The 21,787-nt window shown below is 40.5% G+C and overlaps 1 protein-coding gene across 9 annotated transcripts in view; it reads right to left on the bottom strand.

Moving 5' to 3' along the window:
• NCOA2 (nuclear receptor coactivator 2) overlaps window positions 1-21,787 on the bottom strand; it is a 185,045-nt gene that overhangs the window by 98,244 nt on the left and 65,014 nt on the right. For 5 of the 9 annotated variants that reach the window (XM_090137699.1, XM_090137693.1, XM_031604859.2 and 2 more), the window contains exon 3: window positions 19,135-19,327. The exons of 3 other annotated variants lie outside the window; for them this stretch is intronic. The gene's annotated coding sequence lies outside the window, so the exon portion shown is untranslated. Of the gene's footprint in view, window positions 1-8,494; window positions 8,768-19,134; window positions 19,328-21,787 lie in introns of those variants that run through there. One more of the 9 variants, XM_090137698.1, reaches the window with a different exon arrangement.

Below are 21,787 nucleotides of genomic sequence, written 5' to 3' on the forward strand. Positions count from 1 at the left end.
TTTAGAAAGCCAGGCAATCTCATGATTGCAGCTCTTAGATGTGATTTTTTTTTCTTTTCTCTTCTACTAAAGCACAGTAAAAAAAAAAAAAGCTTCTGTGATGGCAATATCATTCCCAGATTTTAGATACTTCATAATACAAGGAAGAAACACAGCAAACAGAAGGTCAAGCTGGTTACTCCTATATAACACTGATACTAACATTTGTATTTTCAGTGACGATTATTGAGAAGAGTAGGGGAAAGAAGAGGAAGCGCTAAAGTACCCATTTTTATGCTTTAGGCATTTAGAAAGCTTCCATGACATAGGATCCCTGCCATCTTTAACATATTGCACTCGGTTAATATCTCTCTATATAAATATATACAGATTAATTACCTTTATTAATGTATATCCTGCAGCATCTCAGCCACTCTCAGAGCCAGAGCAGTAGACAGATAAGTAAATCAGACCAGCAAAGTCCTCTAGCTCTAAGCTCTACAGCTGAAAAGAATGCTAGATGAAATTGTCAAGTAAATGCAAACAACAACCAAAATGATGCCTAAAGCACAACAGAAGAGGGCCAAGATGAAAGGGAACACAAAGGGAAATATTTCAGAGCACATGACTGCTGTTAATCAAACAATTTACCATAGTCTAAAAGTATATTCTTCTAAACTAGCTATATTATGACACACAAAAGTAATTTCACTTTGATTTTTTTTTCCTCCCTCAAAAATCTCCTACTTGGCATAGTACTGCTTCCCTTCTCCATCACAATTTTTGTTCTAGCAACATCTTCCAACAGTTTTTTGGACTGGATGTGATTTCAGGTGTAAGGCCACATTTCATCCAATAGTACAGTAGAGAATACCAGGAATCTGTTATTGCTAGGGGAGGTCTAAAGTTTGTGCAAGAGCCCTTTTACCTCTACTGTTAGTATTAGAAAGCCTGGTCCTTTCCCAAATAGTTAAAGGCTTATTTGGATTTAGTTGGATATCATTCTGAGCTAATATTTGGACATGGATTAAAGGCCAAGCACTTTAAATTCATGCTAATGTCATGGATCTCTACGTTAGATAACTTACAAGTGTGCTCTGCCTAAGACCATTCCTTAAACTCATCCACAAGCCAAAACTGATACACATACAATTAGAAAGCAGCACATATCAGCAGGAACATGTACAATAGTGTCCTTCAAAACCTTGCTGGTTGCCTACTGATTTCCAAGTAGAGTTGAAGCTGTTCACACAAGTACAAAGTCCCTTGGAACACACTCATTTTTGCTTTCAGTATGTTATATATGTGTGTGCATGTAGGTCTGTGAGTATATATAAAAATATAAGATCTTGATTAACATATACCTAAATGAATAGAATATAAATAGTAAGCACTGACTGCAGCATTTTTCCCCTTCCACATTTTGATGATAAAGTATGACCTACAACGAACCTTAGGAATCATACTAAAAATATCAGTTTATTTCAAATATTGAATGGATAATGGCTACTAGTATTAGTAATCAGTTGAAAGTAAGTGATCCTTCACCTACCAAGCCTACCATAGGTTTTGAACTCATGAAATTCAAAATCCAGTATTCCCCTGAACTTTGACTATTTTTCTGATCTCATTTTGTTTGTTCTTTAGTTTTTGAAGTGTTTATTATTTTGAAAACTGCATTTGCACTTATCAGAGTAAGCTGGGCACTCCTGCTTGAAAGCAATTCCTTGGAGATACCGAAGTTTCAATACTATCACAGGCGCACAAAGATTATATTAGATTTCATATAACGAATACTTCTTCTCTAAGTGGAGTTCTGAAGGTATGACTTCTATTCTCGGGGGAAAAAAGAACAGACAGGATTTCTACAACCCTACAGTCTGCATGCTGTGCATGTCATGTAGCAATAAATAATTCATATTTTGACCTTATGGGATACTTTTTACCCACGGATTTCAAAGAGCTTTCGCAAAGGTGGATATATGTTTTATTATCTCTAGTTTATAGATCGCAGGATGAACAGAGAAATGAGATGACCTACTCAAGGTCATTCTGTGAGCCAGGTGTACGTACGTAGGTAACACCAGGCACACTGCCTTTTTACTCAGGTTGCAGCTTACAGCGACACCATGAAAACAGCCAGATACTACAGAACAATACCCATGAGAATGCACAGTGGATGTTAGCTCTTTGACAAATTTATAAGTCTAAACACACCCAAGAGGAAAAACAAGAAAGGACTGGCTCTAGGAAATAGTACCGGGAAAGAGCACTACCTCCATCAGCAAAGCTATCAGCATCTCCTCAACAGGGATACACAAATTTGTCTTTCTTTCACAGTGCAAATTTCTTGGAGACCACATCAGAGACCAGTCTGCACTTGAAAAAAGTAGTTGTGGACTACTTAATACATGAATGATACCGATAGGTATTTCAGCAGATGATTTTCTGATACAGATTTCATCACGCCTCGTGAACATTTCAACCTGAAAGTAATTTGCTTCAGAAATATTGATTCTACCCAGAAAAAACTACCAGAAGGTATACTGCAAGGACCAAAGTTAAGTGAGACAGAATTGAGGCCCACCAGATATTCTAAGAAATCAATTTTCATGAGCTAAGAAAGTAGTGTTTTTCCTAATGTGAATATTAATGTGAAGAAAAAGAAATTTAAACCAAAAATAAACACGCAAGAAATGCTCTGTAGAAAAACTGTTTAACTGCAGCCCCTAAACTAATCCCTACATCTGGGAATGTTTATAAGGCTGTACCACTGTGGGAAGAAAAGACAGTTTAGTTTATTTGTTAGTTAACATCACAGTTGTAATGGCTTGGATTAAACATTTAATCTTGCAATTCTCTGAACTGTCTTACCTAATGTTAAGTCCAAGGCTCTACTCATGTCCTTAACTGCAAAGATTACGTGCAAATGCTTTGTTGGCATTGGATCAGACCACTCCTGATTTTTCAGGGTGGAGCCTTGATGTTGTATCAGACTGCCGAGGACTTAAGAGTATACAACAGGCACAAATTAATCTGTTGTGCTGCCCTCTGAAGTGCAGGAGCAGTAGGACCCAAGGTCCATATGCATTAGCCAAGGGAGATAACAGAAGTGAGGTTGTGTCTTTGTTTTCCTTTGGTTTATTTCTTTTTCTTGCCCTGAAGAAAGAACATACACTGATCTGCCACGAAGGACAGCTTAACTCTGTTGAAATAGCATGATATTTAAGCAAGCCAAAGATTCATATTTTACAGGCAAAAAAATATTGCCACTATTATTACCACTGACATATAACAATTCATAATAAAACACAATTCCATAAAAGCACTAGATTCAACTAACACAGCAGAATGCCCCCTTCATGAAAAAAAAAAAACAAAAACAATAAAACCCAAGTTTTTAAAAAGGGAAAAAGAAAAAAAAAAGGGGGGGGGGAAGGAAGAAAACTCTCAAACCACACACACTCCTTCCTCTGCATGTGCTAAAATGAGGTAAATCCAAAACGTGGCAACTGCAAACCAAAGTATCATTTTGAAACAAAAAAACTTAGTTCTTGCTTTTGCTATAAGAACAAAATGAACTTAAAAGATATACTCTGTGCAGTAAAAAAAAGAGAAGATTTGCCAGCATTTTCCTGGGATTAATTAAAGAGAAATGATTTTAAATCCCTCTCTTTTTTTCCTAGCCTCTCCCAGCTGAATTGGGTACCAAAACACAAAGTAGGCAGGGAGGTAGCTGTTATTTTCTGACCAAGTCATCCACAACAAAGCAACCTGATGATGTTTTGGAGAATTTTTTAAGCTTTCAAAACAACGTTGTTCTGAAGTCTGAGTGATATATGTTCCTCTGTGCAAACAGAGTCCTGCAGACAATAAAATGGAACATGCATATGTCATCAAAAATTCCTGTGTGGGTTTTTACGAGAAGCTGTTAAAAGTCTTGGTATTTACACCTGGCTGCAAAAAATAGCCAAATGTAATGAACAGGTGAGTAATACTTCTCAGCAGAATTTGGTCTTTGATTCCCATACAGCTCAAGTGTAAGCAGGGATATCAGCATCAAGGAGAGCTGCATGCAGCCCCTCGCAAGAGAGCCGCCGTGCCAGGCATGTTTCACCACAATTCTCCCCATATCTCTCTATATTTAAGCTCCTTACCTTTTTTTCCGCCCCTCACTACTACTTTCACCACCTGTGCTTAAGTAGATACTATGTAAATTATAATAATCTTATTAGCTTTAAGTGGTCACGTCTGCAAACATGGGCACTGCCTCTGCTTTCGCCAATCAGCTTTCACTAATCTGCACACTAATATTGCTCTGGCTGTGCTCGGGATTGACTGTCACGAGGTCAAAACAGTCACCTGAGCTGACACGGACCCCAAAAAGCACACTCTTCTGCCAAAGACTAACATCAAGCTAATTCCCTCTTACATAGAAAATGAGGGTCGAATGATCCTTTTTTCATTTTTGAGATGCTTGCTGCATCTCATGCACTGTCTGAAGCTGAGGTCCCCTCCATCTTGCATGAACAGCTGGTTGAAGAGAAATCTCTCATCAGATCCCTCACCTAAGGACAAGGATTGTCTGCATTCCTACCCAGTTTACAATTGAAGAGTGCCAAATTCAGCAGCTTCACTCTCGTAGTGAGTATTTCACCTTAATTTTGGTGCTTTCTGTGAACAGAGGTTTAATCCTGCACCTTGTCTATTTACTATTCCCTAGTAAATTAAATCTATCAGGAATAAAAGTTCTTTTAACTTGATTTAAATGGCAAATTACTACTTTTATTGTGAAGTTCCACTGCCAACGTTTAGCTCAGCGTGCAGCAGACAAACAGTATCTATATGCTAATTTATTTGTAATGATTTTCCAATGGTTTAATGACAGTTTTAAAACCTCTCAATATCTAGAATATTCGTGTGACAATAATTCACTTGTAGCGACCTAAATATTACCAAGACAGCAGTAATGGTGCCCTTTTGCAACACGACTTTGACACATGAATTAGACTAGGAAAGCACTGACCCAGTTAAGTTATGCTTCCATACAGGACAATAAGGAAAGAATTCCACCAGGCCGGGAAAGTTATCTTTTGGGAGCAGAACAGGAGGAGAGTTAAGAGACAAGCACACAATGCGTTATTGTATCTGTATGCAAGGTGATAGCTATTGTCTGTTGCTTTTTCAGAGTGAGAATAAAGGAAAACTAAATTAGGTATTTAGATAACACTGAAAGGAAACTATGCTAACATGGCACACAGGAGTTTCACCTACTTACCAAAGGTAGATAAGAACTTTTTGTTCAATTTACAATGGAAACCTTCCTAGGCTGCTTTAAGTGATACTGAAAGTGTCATTTTAACTATTTTATTTCCAGAAATTATTATAGAAAGAAAAAGAGAAAAATGCAGGCTATAAGAAGGACCTATAACTTGTTAATGATTTAACTCTCAGAAAGATTCAACGTTTCATAGAATTATACAGCATATTCATTAAGTACATATTAGATATTGTTGAAGATGCTTCAGTTCCTGCTATATGTCACTAGCCAGTCTGTTATTCATAAAATAAAGCATGTGTACATGTCCTTCACTAGATTTCTACTTCAATCAGTGAAACTATGGAAATAATCCCATCATATTTCAATAAAATTTCAGTAACAACATTTTGGGACCTTCCTTTTTGTACTTCAAAAAAGATCATGAAAGAACATAAACTGCTAAAATAACTTCCCTTCTCAAATATGAAATCCATCTTATTAATTAATTTTCCCTTCCACTCCATACATTAAAGAACATTCTTTCCCTACCAAGCTGTTTTTCTATTTTACACCCCTAGAGTAGGACAAATTCAGAACAACTACTTGAAGTTGGCACTTATAAGGCAGAAATGTGGCAACAACTGTTGCTATTTTCAGGTGGAATAGCTGCCACATAAAGAGCAAATCCATGCAAGTCATGGCCACAACAGAGACAAGTCCTTGACGTTGAAGAATTACGCTCCTACCTTGAAGATCAAGATTACTCAATCAGGCTTTAACGAGGTCTGTTGGGTCACTCTGCCAACCCACGAGTTCCTACCGAGACTGGCTCTCTGCCACCTGATTTCTGCTTAACACAAGAGAAGGATGGATGGATGGTATTTTTAAACAATAAAGTTTGTTTCGGGGTTTTTTGTTTGTTTGTTATTGGAGGGAGAGTTAAAAATCAGTAGAAGGAATTAGCTGACAATAAGGTATGTTGTTTGGCATTCAAGTAGTTTTCATTTCACTGTATTTTAACAAACTGGAAAGTTTCAAAATCCTGTGTGACCAAATCAATCAAACTCATGTGGTAACAGTCACTGAGCCATTTAAGTGCCTTAAAGCTTTCAGCAGCAGCTCCTTGCTGCAGGTACAGGCATGGCTAAAGTGAATACATTTGTCTCTAAAAACAAATGGAATTAAACCCAGCAGTAAATGTAAAGTGCAAGCTTCAACATGAAGAAAAAAAAAAAAAAAGGAAAAGCACCTTTCTTTTCATCAGTATTTGAAAATTCTTCCTTTCTTCAAAACAACATTTTTCAGTATCTTATTTATCTTACTACCATATGCTTGCAATTTCCACTCTGTAAAAATCATTCTGGAAAACCAAAGGCAAATTTTTGTGAACCGCAGTTATAATAAAATAACTCCCTCCATGGAATGGTCTGAAAGCTTGGAGTGCTCCCGCTGCACCCCTCCACATCTGGCATACACATCAGATTATAAACCAGCGGGCAGAGCAAAGAGATGGGAAGGAAGATAGTGGCTGCATCACAAACAAGGCAGCACACCTCCTACAGTGTAGACTTCTTTTCCTGACTGCCAGCGTGTCAAAGCGTGACAACCAACGGCAAACATGGGAGAAGTGCATACACAAAGATCCTCCACCTCAGCCAGTTCCCTCACAGGCCCCGGGTCACATGAAATATGCTCAGCAGGCTTCACAACCATTGCTCTGTGCCAGTAGTGCAACTGAGCTTCTGACTTTGTTGACAGACAGAGTTCACAGGAAATCAGTCTCTCATTCACAAGACTTTTTTACTTGATGTCATTTGCAATTTCAGAAGTACTAATGAAACCAAAGCCCAGCCAAACGGCCTACATGTCATAATATTTTTTTTATCAGGCTAAACTAATAGATGTAGTTCATCTGTTGATCTTGCTGTTCAAAACTCAACTGGAAAAATGCACGCATCAAAAAGAACCCAAGACCCAAATGGGATTATTTGTAGGGCCATTTCCCAGGTCTCTCTGAAGTCACACTTCCTCATCCCTTCAACCCTACGGCAGCAGCAGGACACATAAAACCTTCATCACGTCTTTAAGGCTCAGCAATAAATACCCTGCAGTCTGAATTATCAAAATTATTCAGAATGGTCAAATGATTTTTTGTTCAAAACCAACTTGGCACGCTGCTCAGGAAACCATTAAGGCAAACAAGAATGACAGAAGTTGGATTCTTTTTGCTGAGCTAATTGATGGCTGCACCAAAATAAAACACGCAACTGCATATGCAAAACTTTCAAAGACACACTGTATTACGGTTACAAAGCAACTTCCCCTCCGTGCCCGCTGTAATATGATCGTAATTGCTGTGAAAGGGTGAGAGACCGACTATACGTTAAATCCTGCCATCTGTAGGTGCTTTACACAGTTCCATTTGCTGCTGCCGGGTCAAAAGTTTACTGTATTTTCACTTGTTCATAACCAATCACAGCAGTCTTTGCTACGTGTAATCTTTGACCTGCTCTCAAAGCAATTTTTGTATTATACAGTCATATGATTTCACTGAAGAAAAAACTACCCACACATTTTATTAAGAATACATTTCTTGTTGGTTTGCTTAATAATTATTATTTCCATATTCAGTAAGCATACTGTAGAGATATTGTTCTTCCCAATGAACTCCCCTGGAGCCCAGCAGCCGCGCTGAATCCTCCCCGTAAAGAGCTCCAGCAGTTCTGGCCGTGTGCAGTTGGAACCACATGCAGAACGTGGTTGGAAGGAGCTCACTGTACCTGCAGCTTGGAAGGGAGGGGAGCAACCGCTCCGTATGCCTTGAGAGGGGAGAAGTTCTGCAGGCATTTCAACTAACTTTTTGTGTTCGTTGTGAAAGCGTCTTTGAAAATTAGGATTTTCACATAAATATCCTTACATATTTAATGTAAACATTGAATACGTAACAGGAGGTTGAATGGAGACATTTATGCTGCTGGTATTATTACTATTATTAAAATATTTACACAACAAGCAGTCCCACAAACAACAGAATTAATGAAGCCTCATCTCCCACAGATTTGCATCCCCTGGTTGGTTGACTTCTGCATCTAAAAGGGCAAAAGCTTTGAAGGAAGCTTTCCCACAGCTGGACCATTTGTGAAAAGCCTATCGTCTCCCATTCCTAGGATTCGCACGCAATTAATAAGATTTAAGATTATTTCATGCTGCAACCTTGCCCTTTGTCAGAACATGTTTAGGTGCTCCCACCTATACCTGTTTTCACAAAACGTGTGGGCTCTGACTTCAGAGATCTCTGCTTTGCCAGAAGACGTGACCAAAATCCCCAACAGTTAAAGCCGCCACCAAAGAGAGCGGTACCAGATCTGGGGGCTGGTGGCCCTGCTGTGGCAGGGGGGTTGGACCTTGATGATCCTTGGGGTCCCTTCCAACCCAAGTCATTCTATGATTCTATGATTCTGTGAAGGAAGATGAAGGAACAATGCGAGTGCGTGTGTACACAAGTATAAGCTAACACACAAGCTTTCATTCCATAGGAAAGAAGACTTAAAATAAATAAGGATATTTGACCTTATTATAATTTCTTAGAAAGCTAATTTAGACAGCCCAAAGTAGACAGATGGTTATACTAAAGGACTGTTTAACAGAAGTATAAGGGGATTTAAATCTACCTATAGTGGATTTTGCCAGGCAGTTTTCAACGGAAAGCAGACAGTCAGACCCCACGTTTTCTAACAAAAGTTATACAGAAAGAGATACATTTTCAAGGACATGTATTTTACTTTAGTCTATGAATTGTAATAGATTTGTGATCCTTCACTTCCTTTTTTTACATTCAGTATTTATGCACGTGCGCTCTGTCTCCAAGGACAAACTGAAGTCGACATTCATGAATAGTTGCATAGCTGTGTCTCCTGTCTGATTCTTACATGTTAAACCCTTTGTAAATGTAACAGAGAACAAAAGCAAGCCCCTGCCACTGGAAATATCAGTGAAGTAACATATGCAGGAGAATAGTCAAATGAATAATATTAAATCACTTCTAAGCAGTTCATAACCTAAAGTGCATTCAGACTCAAAATTATGTAGTCACAATCATTCTCATAAAAACAAAGGAAAAAAAAAACAATAAAGAAAGAAGAATAAGAATTACTCCAAATATATAAACCAAAATCAGTCTGAAACAGCCCATTATCATCTTACCTCTTGCATTACAAAGACCAAGGCTTTTGTTTAGCAGTTGCTAAACAAAGACTGATGCTCTGGCATCTGTCAGCTATGCTTATTGCACTTGTGCACTATTACCAATCATCTACCCAATTCAGAAATTAACACATAGAGGTATTGTCAAAAAGCAAAACAGAAAACATGTACTTCTAACTCAGCGCCTGCACTTGGAGATACTTCTATGGCTCTGAGCATATAATTAGAAAAACGTTGATCCATTCTCCGCTGCTCCTGTCTAAAATCTTTAACTAACTCATAGGCAGAAGGGATCATGGATCTATTTATGAACCTAATGCTTGAATAAATCTCCATGTACTTGGAAAACGCTTAATTTTTCCTACATTTTTTGTGCCCCCTATTAACAACAGAGGGGCAGAAGATAAATTTAAAACATTGCAGAAAACAAACAGAATTTTTAAGTTTCATTACTTCTCCTGAACTCTGTAATTTTTATCTCTGGAAAATCAAAGTCTGTCTGAAATAGAAACCAGATTTGGAAGCAAAAAGAAAAAGATCTTATGACCAAAAGTTGAAAGAAGCCCTGAAACCACCGTTAAATTATTGAAGGTAAGAACTGGAACATTACAGTAACAAGTGTTCAGAAATCTTCTAAATGAGACTATAGCTCAGTAGAAGTCCCACCAGAATAAAAACACACAGGATTTGAATCCAGGTGGTTATAGCTCCTTTAAAGAGTGCATTATTTCTAATACTTCTACAGCTCAAAAAGAAATGTTAGAAAGTTTGCAGGTACAGAGCATGAATTTATACTACCATTTATATCACTAGGGCAATTTGCAGAGTCCAGCACTGATCTGAGCAATCTGGTTAGAGAACTCGTAAGGACCCAATTCCTGACAAGGAAAAACAGACTATCCCTAGGAAGCAGATCTTTCAGGCCAGAAACCACAGGACAGCCTGATGAGACTCGGGGGGATTTACAAGCACCTGGATCTCATGTAGGTCCATAGAGCACCAACTGCGGGAAGCACGATGCAGCAGAAATGGTGCTTTCATTCAATTTAATTAAAGAACAACAACCCTGCAAAAAATACTGGAGGCCAAGAGTGACTCTCTTCCACATGCATTTCTCTGTGCCTAAGTTAAGTAATGCAGATTATTTAAATACACAACCATAAAAGTAACTTCGGGTTTTTTCTACCATCAGCTGAAAGACGGTAGAAAGCCAAGACGTTAAAACTAAAATCTTAAAGCCTTTTTAGTATGTGATTTTTGTATTCTTTTGTTTTCATCTGAATCTCCATGTTATAACTACAGCATAACTACAGCACTTTAGTGCTCAATGGTGAAAATTCTTAAAACAGGCAATATGAAAAAATGTAGAATTTAAAGAAAATGTAAATAGTATAAAAAATTGAAATCTTCATTTAGTATTTAATATTATGATAATAAAAATACACAACTGAGCATAGAGATAATTGCTTTGGACAACCTGCATCTATTAAATAAATATTCAGTGCTCTCATGTAATGGGTATGTGTATTATCTCAGGATAATAAAATTTTTATAGACTATCACAGCATACCAATGACAAATACATATACACATACTATATTTTTTTTTCCATTCCAACTTCTTATGCTCTTTTCACGTTTAATAGTTACTGTCTCAAATCAATGTTTAAAATTCCCTAAAATGCAATATAAAACTATAACAATCTACAATAATAGCATGTCTCCTCAGAAAGTACTATTTGACTACTCAAATGGCAATTTGAAGTTAGAATCTGAATTATGTCATATGCAAATTTTATGCTTTTTATATGCCACAGTAGCTTGCAATTGATAAAGGCATTTTTAATGAACAGTCTTGAAGGATGTGGTTTTCTATTAAAAGAGGTCACTTATCATAAGGGCTCTGCCATTATGTTGTGGTGGTTGGCTATAGATTCCTCCCACCACCTGATTCTCACAGACATCACCTCTCAGTCTTCGTGGGAGTCACTGACCTGACAAGCCTCCACACCCCACAAGGAATTATCCCACATATACTGCCAAGATGCCAGTGATGAACTAAGACTGGACCACAAAAGGTTGGAAGCTCTTCTATCAAGCTCCCTCCACTGCCCTAGAGGCTGTCCTCAGAACTGGACTGGGACAAGCCCTGAACAATGTCCAGGTGCTGGGCAGCATCTGCTGCTTCTGAGCTCCCCACATCCTCTGGCAAAAAGCAGAGACAGACATCTCCTGCAGGTTGGTCTTGGCCCACAGACCACCTCTGAGACCATACTACTGCACAAATGAGAGCAACCTATTCGTTGCACTGAACTGACTGGTCCTATCACCCTCTCTGATAACATAGTCCCTCCCAGTCATTAAGTCAGTGAGAAAGCACCACAATGTGAGCACATTTCAACACCTGAGCTTGGATTAGGAAGTCGACCATGAAGGAAACTACAGCCATGTCATGCTAAGCAAAGAAACACATGAGTAACTCTGACAAGTACTCTATGCACAGAACAGAGTATGGACAAGCTCAAATACAAGCTATCTCACCACTTCCTTCAGAGTGGGAGCTGCATGTTCTCCTAAAACACTGGAAGACAAGAACAGGAAGGAATCTTTTACACAGCTGAATATGTTATAACCCCTCCTGCGTCTTAAAGTTCTAGAATGAAAGAAACACTTCAAATAACCACTGTTTTTCACAAGTCTTAAAGCAGTTCTCACTTTCCTCGGTCTTCTCTTGTCTTGTTAAAATACAGCCAAAAACTCTGGGAAGCTCCAAGCACAACTGTACTGATTTCTGTTCCCTTCACAATTGCTGTTGTAAACTGTTTTTATGCAGATGATATTAAGTCCTCAGGCTGGAAGTTCGGAAAAATTTATTCTCTGAAAGGGTGGTCAGGCACTGGAACAGGCTGCTCAGGGTGGTGGTGGAGTCAACTGTGCCTGGAAGCGTTCAAGAAACATACAGATGTTGTATTAAAGGACATGGTTTAGTGGGGAAATATTGATGGTTGAACTAGATGATCTTGGAGGTCTTTTCCAACCTTGGTGATTCTATGATTCTAACACTTCCTTTGCTTTTAAAATTCCATTCAGAGAGACAAATCAAGGTTCTGGACATCCATGTAGCTGTCCTGGTTATTCCAGTGACAACAAAACGGGTTAGCTAGCTTTTCCTAAAGAAGGGAAAACCTGAGGGAGCACAGTACGAAGTAGCCTTTTTGCATTATGTAAAAAATTGTCATCATAAATGCATAATACCCCTCAAGGCCTTGGGTAAGCACTATCCACTATTTATCTGATAGTGAAAGAGGAAAGATAAGAAAGGGAAGCAAAATGTTTCTTTGCCATCACATTATGTGAAGGACAGAGAAATGTTTGTTGAGTTCAGCCTGAAGGTTCTTACAGGGCTTTGCAAAATGCCATGCAGCCTCTCACATGACAAAAAGCCTCTCCAAGGCTGTCAGAACAAGAAAAGTTCCACTAGCGATCCTGGCTATGTGGCAAGTGCTTTCATCTCTGCAACCGAGCAGGGCTTCCCCAGAGCTCTACTGGAGAGATGGCTGTCCCTGGACAAGCTCCTCTCTGGCTCCTCCCAGCAAGCAGAGAGACCAGGGAAAAATCAGAAGGAATTTGCTGCTCAAGTGCCTGACAGCAGCAAAGACAGAGAAGCAATGACAGCCTTTTCTGGATGAGAAGCTGGAACTCTCCTCAAAGGCCCCATACAGCCTAAAACATATTTTAAATGACCTGAGTATCAGAGCCAAAGAGGAACTTTTTTATCCTTCTGTATTTGCTGTGCTTTTCTGCCATACTGAGCGCAAAAGTAGAGGCAAAGACAGGATAGGTGAATTAACTCAGGAAAAAGCTGTCCAAAACAGCTGAGCAATCAGTCCTCAAAAAAATTAATGACAAAAGACTTTGAATAAAGCCAATTTGTAATGGAATGTAAGGAGGGAAGTCCCTGAAGAGAGAAGCTGTCTACCAGCCCCGTGCAGTTTATGGTGGCTGGCAGCCAGCTTGGCGAGGCTCCCCTGGACACAGGAGGGGCCTGGACATGGGCCAGGCTGGGCACCACTGCCATGCACAGGGTGAATGAAGATCCTCTCTATCAATTTGGTTACGAGCGAGAATATCGGGGTTTCCTAATGTTCCTCAAAGAGTCGAGTTCCCCATTTATACAGGGATGGAACACGTGAAATAGAATACTTTATTCTGTTAGAGAAAATGAGCCACAGATTGTTAATTATATGGCTATTTGCACTTTGACTGGAAGAGGAAGTAAGCTGGCTATAACTACTTTGGGCTTTACTCCTGCAACTGCATTGAAACCACATTTATGACAGCTGAAACTACGCAATTTATATAATGTGGGCACTTCCTGTTTTTGAAGCGAGTACTGCGCTACTATCACTTAGTTCACGTTAATACATTCCAGTTCCAGAAAAGTTAAATGTGCTCAGTTTTGAAGACTGGCCTTAAGATCCTATTTTACTATTTTTAAATGAGTAGATAAAACTCCATATATTAAACCACTGCTGTCAAGCATCTCCATTTCCAGGGCCTAATAATATTCCACAGGCGTCAGGAAGCACATGTGCTGTACATGTGTGAGCCCCAAACACCCAGCTGTCATCAGGGCATGCACAGGGCTGGCTGACGGTCACTGCATGTCCCACCAGGCAGGCAACCTGCACTCCAACTACATACATCAGCAGGTCTGTCTTTTCCCACTCAATATGCAGTATATTTCAAGCAATTCCTAATAGCAGCCTTGTTATTCTGAACGGTACACTATTAATTCTTAATTGTGGCAAGCCTATGTTCAATTTTATAGGCGCTGAGCATGTGGAGTAACACAGTCCTCTTGGTATGAATAATAATAAAAATATCATTATTTGACCAGAAGATAATTTTGAAAATGCCATTTAATAACCCTAATAAGCAGCAGGATGTTTCCTGTGCCTTTTCTCTTACTTTGCTTATTTAACTGGATCTCTCAAATCAAACTTCTGCAGTTACATAAACCATCCCTCTGCTTTTCCACTGCCGGTTATTTTCCTAACAGATTACAGCAGAAAGCATCTGTACACTGATCAATTAAATATCAAATGCATATCTCCAGTAACTTCTGATGACAAGATATGATGATAATTCTTACAAAAAAAAAGACATTTAATTCACAATGTATTATTCCAACTTTGTTTCCTGACATACACCTTGAGATTCAAGTACCCTCTATAAAGGTATTTACAGTCAAAATTTCCAAAATACTTAATACAGAGAAGAGTCAGCACTTCTACTACCTGCTCCCCAAGACACAGCCTCTTACATCTGGTCATTGGATCCAATCCTGTAACTGTGAAGAGTGACAGCACTGCAATACTACTGGTGAGAGAACTCTTACAGACCTCTTAGTCTCAGACTGGGAGAAGATTAAATTAAGGTTCAATTAAGAAGTTCTTATACAAAAAAAAAAGCTCCCCCAAACAAAATAAATACTAAAGATTCTAAAGGTAAAACTTCAAATGCCATCGCACCTGGTGTAATAAATTCTCTTAATTTTCCAAGTAAAAAAGTGTAACTCATACATCTGTTCTCACACGCTTCCCTTGGTCCTTCCCCAAGCACAGACATGGCTCCAAAGCAGCCCACAAGCCCATTTGCTACCAGAAGAGGCAAGGCCTACCATCTCTCCTTCCAAACCACCCTCTGCATAGACTCAGGTCCAGCCACACAGTCAAGGTGCTGCAGAGCCTGCCACCTGGTCCAGCCCAAAGTGTGGGCAGCTGGCACGAAGGAGGCAGGGCAGTACCTCTGCTGCAGGGTTGCAAGGCACTCCTGGGGAAGTCATGAGACTGAGATTTGCAGCAATGACAGCTTTGGTGACATCTTATATTCAGGCTCTACCTTCCAAACAGGGAGGACACAAATCCCATTCTCAGGGTGCAGCCTAAGGTTGCACAGTTACCTTAAGAGCACTGACAAACTCTAAACCTCACACCTTTTTAAAATTATTTTTATTTTGGACTGAGTGGAAGCATTCATGCCTACAGCCCTGCAACGTTATCCCCCCCCTAAAAGCACTGTGAGCATTTCTAATGTGAAAAAAATAAAAATAAAAAAGGACTCAAAGAAGGCAGCTCAGATTAGCCAGCAGATACAGCACAGTGGAACAATTCCACTGTTAAAGATTATGCAGATGTTACGATGGAGGCAAAAAAAGACTTTCTTTAGCTACAGCACAGCTGTTACATACAGCTTCAAAAAGACTTGGCACAGGACTTCAGCCACAAAACTTCCCCCTCGCTTCATTTCATGTCATCTGAGTCTGCAGGGAGCTGTACCAAGGACAAAGCTAACACAAGGGGAGCATGGAACATCTTATCAGCAGGGCAGCTCCTTAAACTGCCAGTGCACCCTCACAAAACTCAGCTATATGTCTCCATTCCTTTTCAATGAAACAATCCCCTGTGGAAAAAAAAAAAACACAAAACCCCAAAAAACAGCAATGGTATGGCACATTGCTGTCCCTCTTATTACTTGCATTATCTTTTACTTTAAAGACAACAGCTGAATTACTACATAATTAACATGTATTAAAGCTTCAAAAATAGCCATAATAAAAAATACAGGAAAATATCCATTAAGGCAAAACTATAAAGTATTATCAGCTTCAGTTCATATCTTTTATTACCCAAGTCACTGCAAGCAGTAGTCAAGTATCCTGACCAAGAAGCTGACAACAGCACAGCTTATGATCACACTGAATATATGCATTTAACAGCAGTCTTATATTATCCACATCACAGATGCACCACAATGAACCTGTGTATTTACTGTCTAAATTCAGTGTTCAACTTTTGCCTTTCAATGATGAATGAAAAATGTGTCAAAACAATACTGCTAGTTACACAGTACCCAAAAAGCACTGACACTGATTTCGTATACTTAGTGGTTAAGCCCAAACAGCATAATTTCATTTGCGTACTAACATCACACTTAGTTGTGATTTCCCTTCAGTGATTATATTGGTAGGAAATATATCTGAGAAACATAAATTACGTTGTATGTGCATGAGCTTAAATTAATGCATTTCTGAGGCACGTGAACAAACTCTTACAAACTGCATTCAAATGTTTCCTTGTTAATTAATTCAAGTGGCATCAGTTCTGACTCTTATGACACACTCAGCTTCCACCACATGAAGTCATGAACTGATCTGTCACCTACAACGTTCTTCCCACAACTGTGAAGTCTGAGATGAATCACAGAATTGTACGAGTTGGAAGAGACCCCCAGGGATCATCGAGTCCAACCCCCTGCTAAGGCAGATTCCCTACCTACAAAGCATCCTGTGTAAGGAGGGTCTTGAATATCTCCAGAGGAGGAGAGTCCACAGCCTCTCCCATGTGAGACAACAGCAGTGGGAGCAACTAAAATACTGCCAGCATACAAATTTCCTTCACAAGTGCAACAAAGTAGAAGAAACTACAGAAACAAAGAAACACAAGCAGAAGCGTACTGAAAGACATGGATTTTTGTTTACATTTTTTTTTTAATTGCTCAAATACTTTGTTACTAAGAACTGGACAAAAAGCTGGAAACTGTATAAAGATTTAGAAACGTTGATTGAAAACAAAAGTAAAGAAAACTCATTAGAGGAAAAACTTAAAATACTAAAAATATTAACTGTGGTATTGCTATATTCATGAAAACATAACACTTCAAAATGACCTACTTTAATAATAATATTAAAAAAAAATGAAAGAATATGGGCACTAAACCTCAGACTCTAGTGGTTCTATAAAGCACCATCTACTCCTCAGAATCAGTAACAGACTCGTGAAACTGAATCAATTTGTTCAACAGATGTTTCAGTTAACCCAAAGGAATTTTACTTTTCTATTGCAAAAAATAAAGTGCTATGAATAAAACCCCACTGTTACAAGCAGCTTTCAAAGTATACTAGCCCAAAATTAGCTCCCATTTCCATTATTTCTTTCACCTAGCAGGAAAGATTTTCCATGCTGGCTTGGACATGCTGCTGAAATGAAGTAGGCACGCTGATAGCACACAGCTCCCTCCCACCGCAGCCCCGGGTTTGCATTTTGCTTGGCCCCCCCTCTCCTCATTGAGCAGTTCCACATAGCTGTGCCAGCACAGTGCCCTGCTGCTGTAGCCCCAGTTCCCTGCAGCAGCCTCTGAGTTGGTTCTATACCAGAGGCTGTTGCATCAGTCTAATTGCAACATCATTTCCAACGCTCTGGGCAAAGCAAAGGATTTCATTTTTAACTTCTGCTCCTAAGATGCAGGTCTTTTCTGCCCTCCCCTCCCCACCTTTTTTTTTTTTTTTTTTTAATATTTGAAACACAAGGATTTAAATAAACACTTCCCCTGCAGGGCAGTAGTCAAACAAAAATACCTCAGGTTTTCTTAGAAAGCAGCACTGAAAACCCTGCTCTGTGCCTGAAGCAGTGCTGCAGCCGCTCACAGAGCCAGATGCAGCGGATCCCCCGTGAGCAGGCTGGAAGGGGAATGTGCATTCTTACTCTGTGTATTTAATATTTAGCTACTATTAAAGCTTCAGCTCTTTTACTGCCTCCCTCTTCTGCAACACAGAGTAACAGCTTATCTGGCAAACGCACTCGCTATGTTTCTAGGCACTGTGCTCTTGGTTAATTCATAAAATCTGATCTAATGTTAGATATTCTGCATTCAGGTTAGCTAAGTTAAAACAATATTTAGCTTAACCATGCCTTGGCCAAAAATTCCCCCACTATCTACTGACTGCAGTGCTATCATAGTCGGCTGTAGACACCACACTGGGAAAACACAGATCTTGAGACTGAAGAAATGCAGCTGAAATTCTGACCTCAAGCCATTCTGATAGTGAGTATTACAAACACTGAGTGCTTTGTATCTGATACAAGAACCAGGCGCAAGAGGCATGTGCCAGGGATGAGCGATGAATTTCCTTGTCATTTCAGTTCTGCGTACATACATTATCTGAGTTGACAGCATCAAAAAATGCCCTGCTTCCTGCACCCCAAATCAGACTGTGTGATACAGACATCTATGCTGAAATCAATGTATGGAGGCAGGCACTCGCGGGAGGAAATGCCACAAGTTTCAGAGCAACCTGCGCTCTGCCCCTGCTTGTATGGCTCAGCGTGCCCTGCTGTCACTGAACTTCCAGGGCACCTCTGCTCCACTCAGCATACAGAACCAAAGCAGGGAGTTGCCTCCCTCCTGGTATTTGCCATATAGGCCGATTCCTTCCGTACTGGACATTATTCAAACCTCTTTCTAGAAGAGAGAACAAATCATTTCTTTGTGAATTCAATGGTGCAGCCCAGCTCAACAAACAGAAGGGTTACTCCCACTGTTACTCTCAACTTAGAATAACTCTGTTATTCCTGACTTCCTAACCAAAGCAAAGCCAGCTTTAAGGTCAAAATGATTCCCCAGTTCTGAACACAACTTTGTCTGCAGTTTGGCACAACTCAGACCTCATTTCTTCACAGTGCTTAGCATTACAGCATGCTTTATATAGCACTTTCAAAACTCAGCCCCCGCTGCCTCGCTTGCAGTTATCGGTGCTCAGCACTTTCCCAAATCAGATACAAAGATCTCAAGTCATGCACAGGAAAGCAAGGCGCACAAAGACAGAAGAAAAGCCCGGGTCAACCAACTCACCTAGCATCACACAGGAACTCCAGCACCACCAGGAAAAAAGTCTTGATCCCCAGGGCAACACACAGCTGCGCAGAGCATCCGTACGGCTCCTGCTGTCAGCGAGGCTGGGCCACCACAGAGAACAGCCTTTGCCCCGCAGGCACCAGGTTCATCCCCAGACCAGGTCCATCCTGTGCGCAGTGAAGCACGGGTCCTGCAGAACAACAGCATGTCAGCAGATGGGATAACACAAGGGAGATCTGCAAAGACAAACTTGGATTTGTCTTTCTCTGACTTGGGCAATGCTATGCATTGCAAAGATGATGCAAAGATGTTTGCATCATCACTTCCAGAAGAATTAAGGTACTGGAAATAGGCAGTGCAGTGGTGTCATATCAATACCTACACAAATTCAGATGCTCAGGCTGTTGTAGAAAGTGAGTAAATGAGCAACTGATTGCAAAGGCAAAGCAATCTTCTTTGAGGGACTAGTACTAGGCAGTGGTCAACATATACTGAAGGAGCTCTTACTAAAGCACATGTATTTCCTTATACTGAATGATCTTTACAAAAAAGCTATTTCCAGCACTCCTCTGCCTGTTTTCCTCAAGCCGCTGCCCCTGGCCCATGCTGATTGAAGGCCTGGCCCTTTTTCACTCTTGCCTTTAGGGCAAGACTCTCCAAACCCCAACTCCCTGTTGCTTTTCAGCTCTTCTTGCTCAGCTATGTCCCCTGCTGACCGGCAGTGACACTCTCCCTTGCTTTGTTCTTCCTCCTGCATGCCCTGACATTCCCATCAACTATTACCCTCCTTCAAACCCATCACCCACTTCTTGATTGGATCTCTCACTACCTTAAGGATTCAGTTTCTCAGTGCCACTGCTCATCAATTCTTGTGACCCTGCGTCTCTTAGTTACTTACTATGTTCTGCTCCCCTTCAACAGTCTCTTTCAGCCTAGATTTATCCCTTTTCACAGAATGGTTTGGGTTGGAAGGGACCTCAAAGATCATATAGTTCCAATCCCCTGCTGTGGGCTGGCTGCCACCCACCAGCTCAGGCTGACCAGGACCCCATCCAGCCTGTCCTTGAGCACCCTCCAGGGATGGGGCATCACAGCTTCTCCAGGCAGCCTGAGACACTGCCTCACTGGCCTCTGAGTAAAGAATTTCTTCCTGACATCTAACTTACATCTCCCCTTTTAGTTTAAAGCCATTTCCCCTTGTCCTATTACTATGATATGTAAAAAGTCAGTCCCTCTTCTGCTTTCTTCCTAGCTCCACTGCATAAAAACATGATGGAGGACAACAGTGGCAGAAAAGGGCTGCTCAAATGGGACGAAGTGAAGGGAAAATTGATGGGCCCTTTTCTCAGCTCTGTCTCCCCTGCTCACAGCTGGGATTATTTATTTGGGGTGGGGACCAGGCCACAGCTCTGCTCATGTTCTTGGGCACTGGGGCGCCAGGCAGCCCCTTCTGTCCTGCACAGCTCGCTCGCCCCTCATCCCAATTTTATCAACATCTACCCACTGGTTGACTATTCATTTCTCCCAGTCAAGTACTTTCTCTTCCAAAGCTGCCTTAGGAGGAATCACTGAGAATAAGAGAAGCGGGATTTTTGGCTCTCAGTTAGAATGGCCAACCCCATTCATTACCTCCTGCTGAGACTCCTGCCCAGGTGTACTTCTGGTTCTAGAGACAGCACATGCAATCTGCACACATTTGCTCAACAGGATGGAAAACGCTGCTAATTGCAACCATGCAGCAGGATGGCACGCAAAAGCTGTGATTTCTTTAAGAGCACATCGTTTGGTTAGATCTGGGATTCTCACACTGCTGACAAAGGCAAAGCTGTGACTCATAAGCCACTCTTCTTCCCTCAAAGCCTATCACCAGCACTTTCTGCACTGCCATTTCAAGTTTCTGCTTCAAGGGGAGAGACGTGAGCATTTGCAAAAGAAAAAAATATTCTTCAAAAAGATGACATGAGAAGTAACTTTTTTTTTTTTTAAGATTGTTATAAATAGCTAAATAATTTGTTATGAAAAAGGTATGTTGGAGGCAGCTATTCAGCTTCAAATATTTCAGCTCCAAGAACTGATTTTTTTGCAAATTTATAAAGAAAGAAAGAAATCCCATAAAATTAAGTAAATCAATCCAGCATCCTATCCAGGAAAACATCAGGCAGCTTTCCTTATTACAATTCCTGGCACTTCCCTCCCAGCCCTTAGCAGTGTAAGCAATCCAGCTCGCTAACACAAGAACAGCACAGATACTAAGATCTGAGATCAAGTGGTCAAGCTGCAAACGAGCTGCTGAGCTGGGGCAGTGGCTGGGAGCACGCCAGGGTGGCCTGCCTTGTCTCCAGCAGCACTGCTGCGGTGTGCCTCCAGGCACTGCTCACACCACAAGTGCCCCGGCAGTCCCACTGCTTGGCTGCACAGCTGCAGCTGCACCCCAAAAACTTCTGGGCCACAGAAGTAAAATGGGTTAAGCTCGATTCACACTGAAGGTCAACACATCAAGCTATCAAAGATAATTTAAGCAAACCCATTTATTCTCCATTTGGGCTAAATGAGAGCTGGCGGGTAAAACAGTAAACAAGACAACATTTTCTCCATGGTTCTTGTAAATACTTCTGCACAAACACCATCCAGAAGAGCAGATCCAGTGAAA

Source organism: Phasianus colchicus, chromosome 3 (assembly GCF_987193195.1).
Source record: "Phasianus colchicus chromosome 3, bPhaCol1.hap1.1, whole genome shotgun sequence".
Taxonomy (NCBI): Eukaryota; Metazoa; Chordata; class Aves; order Galliformes; family Phasianidae; genus Phasianus; species Phasianus colchicus.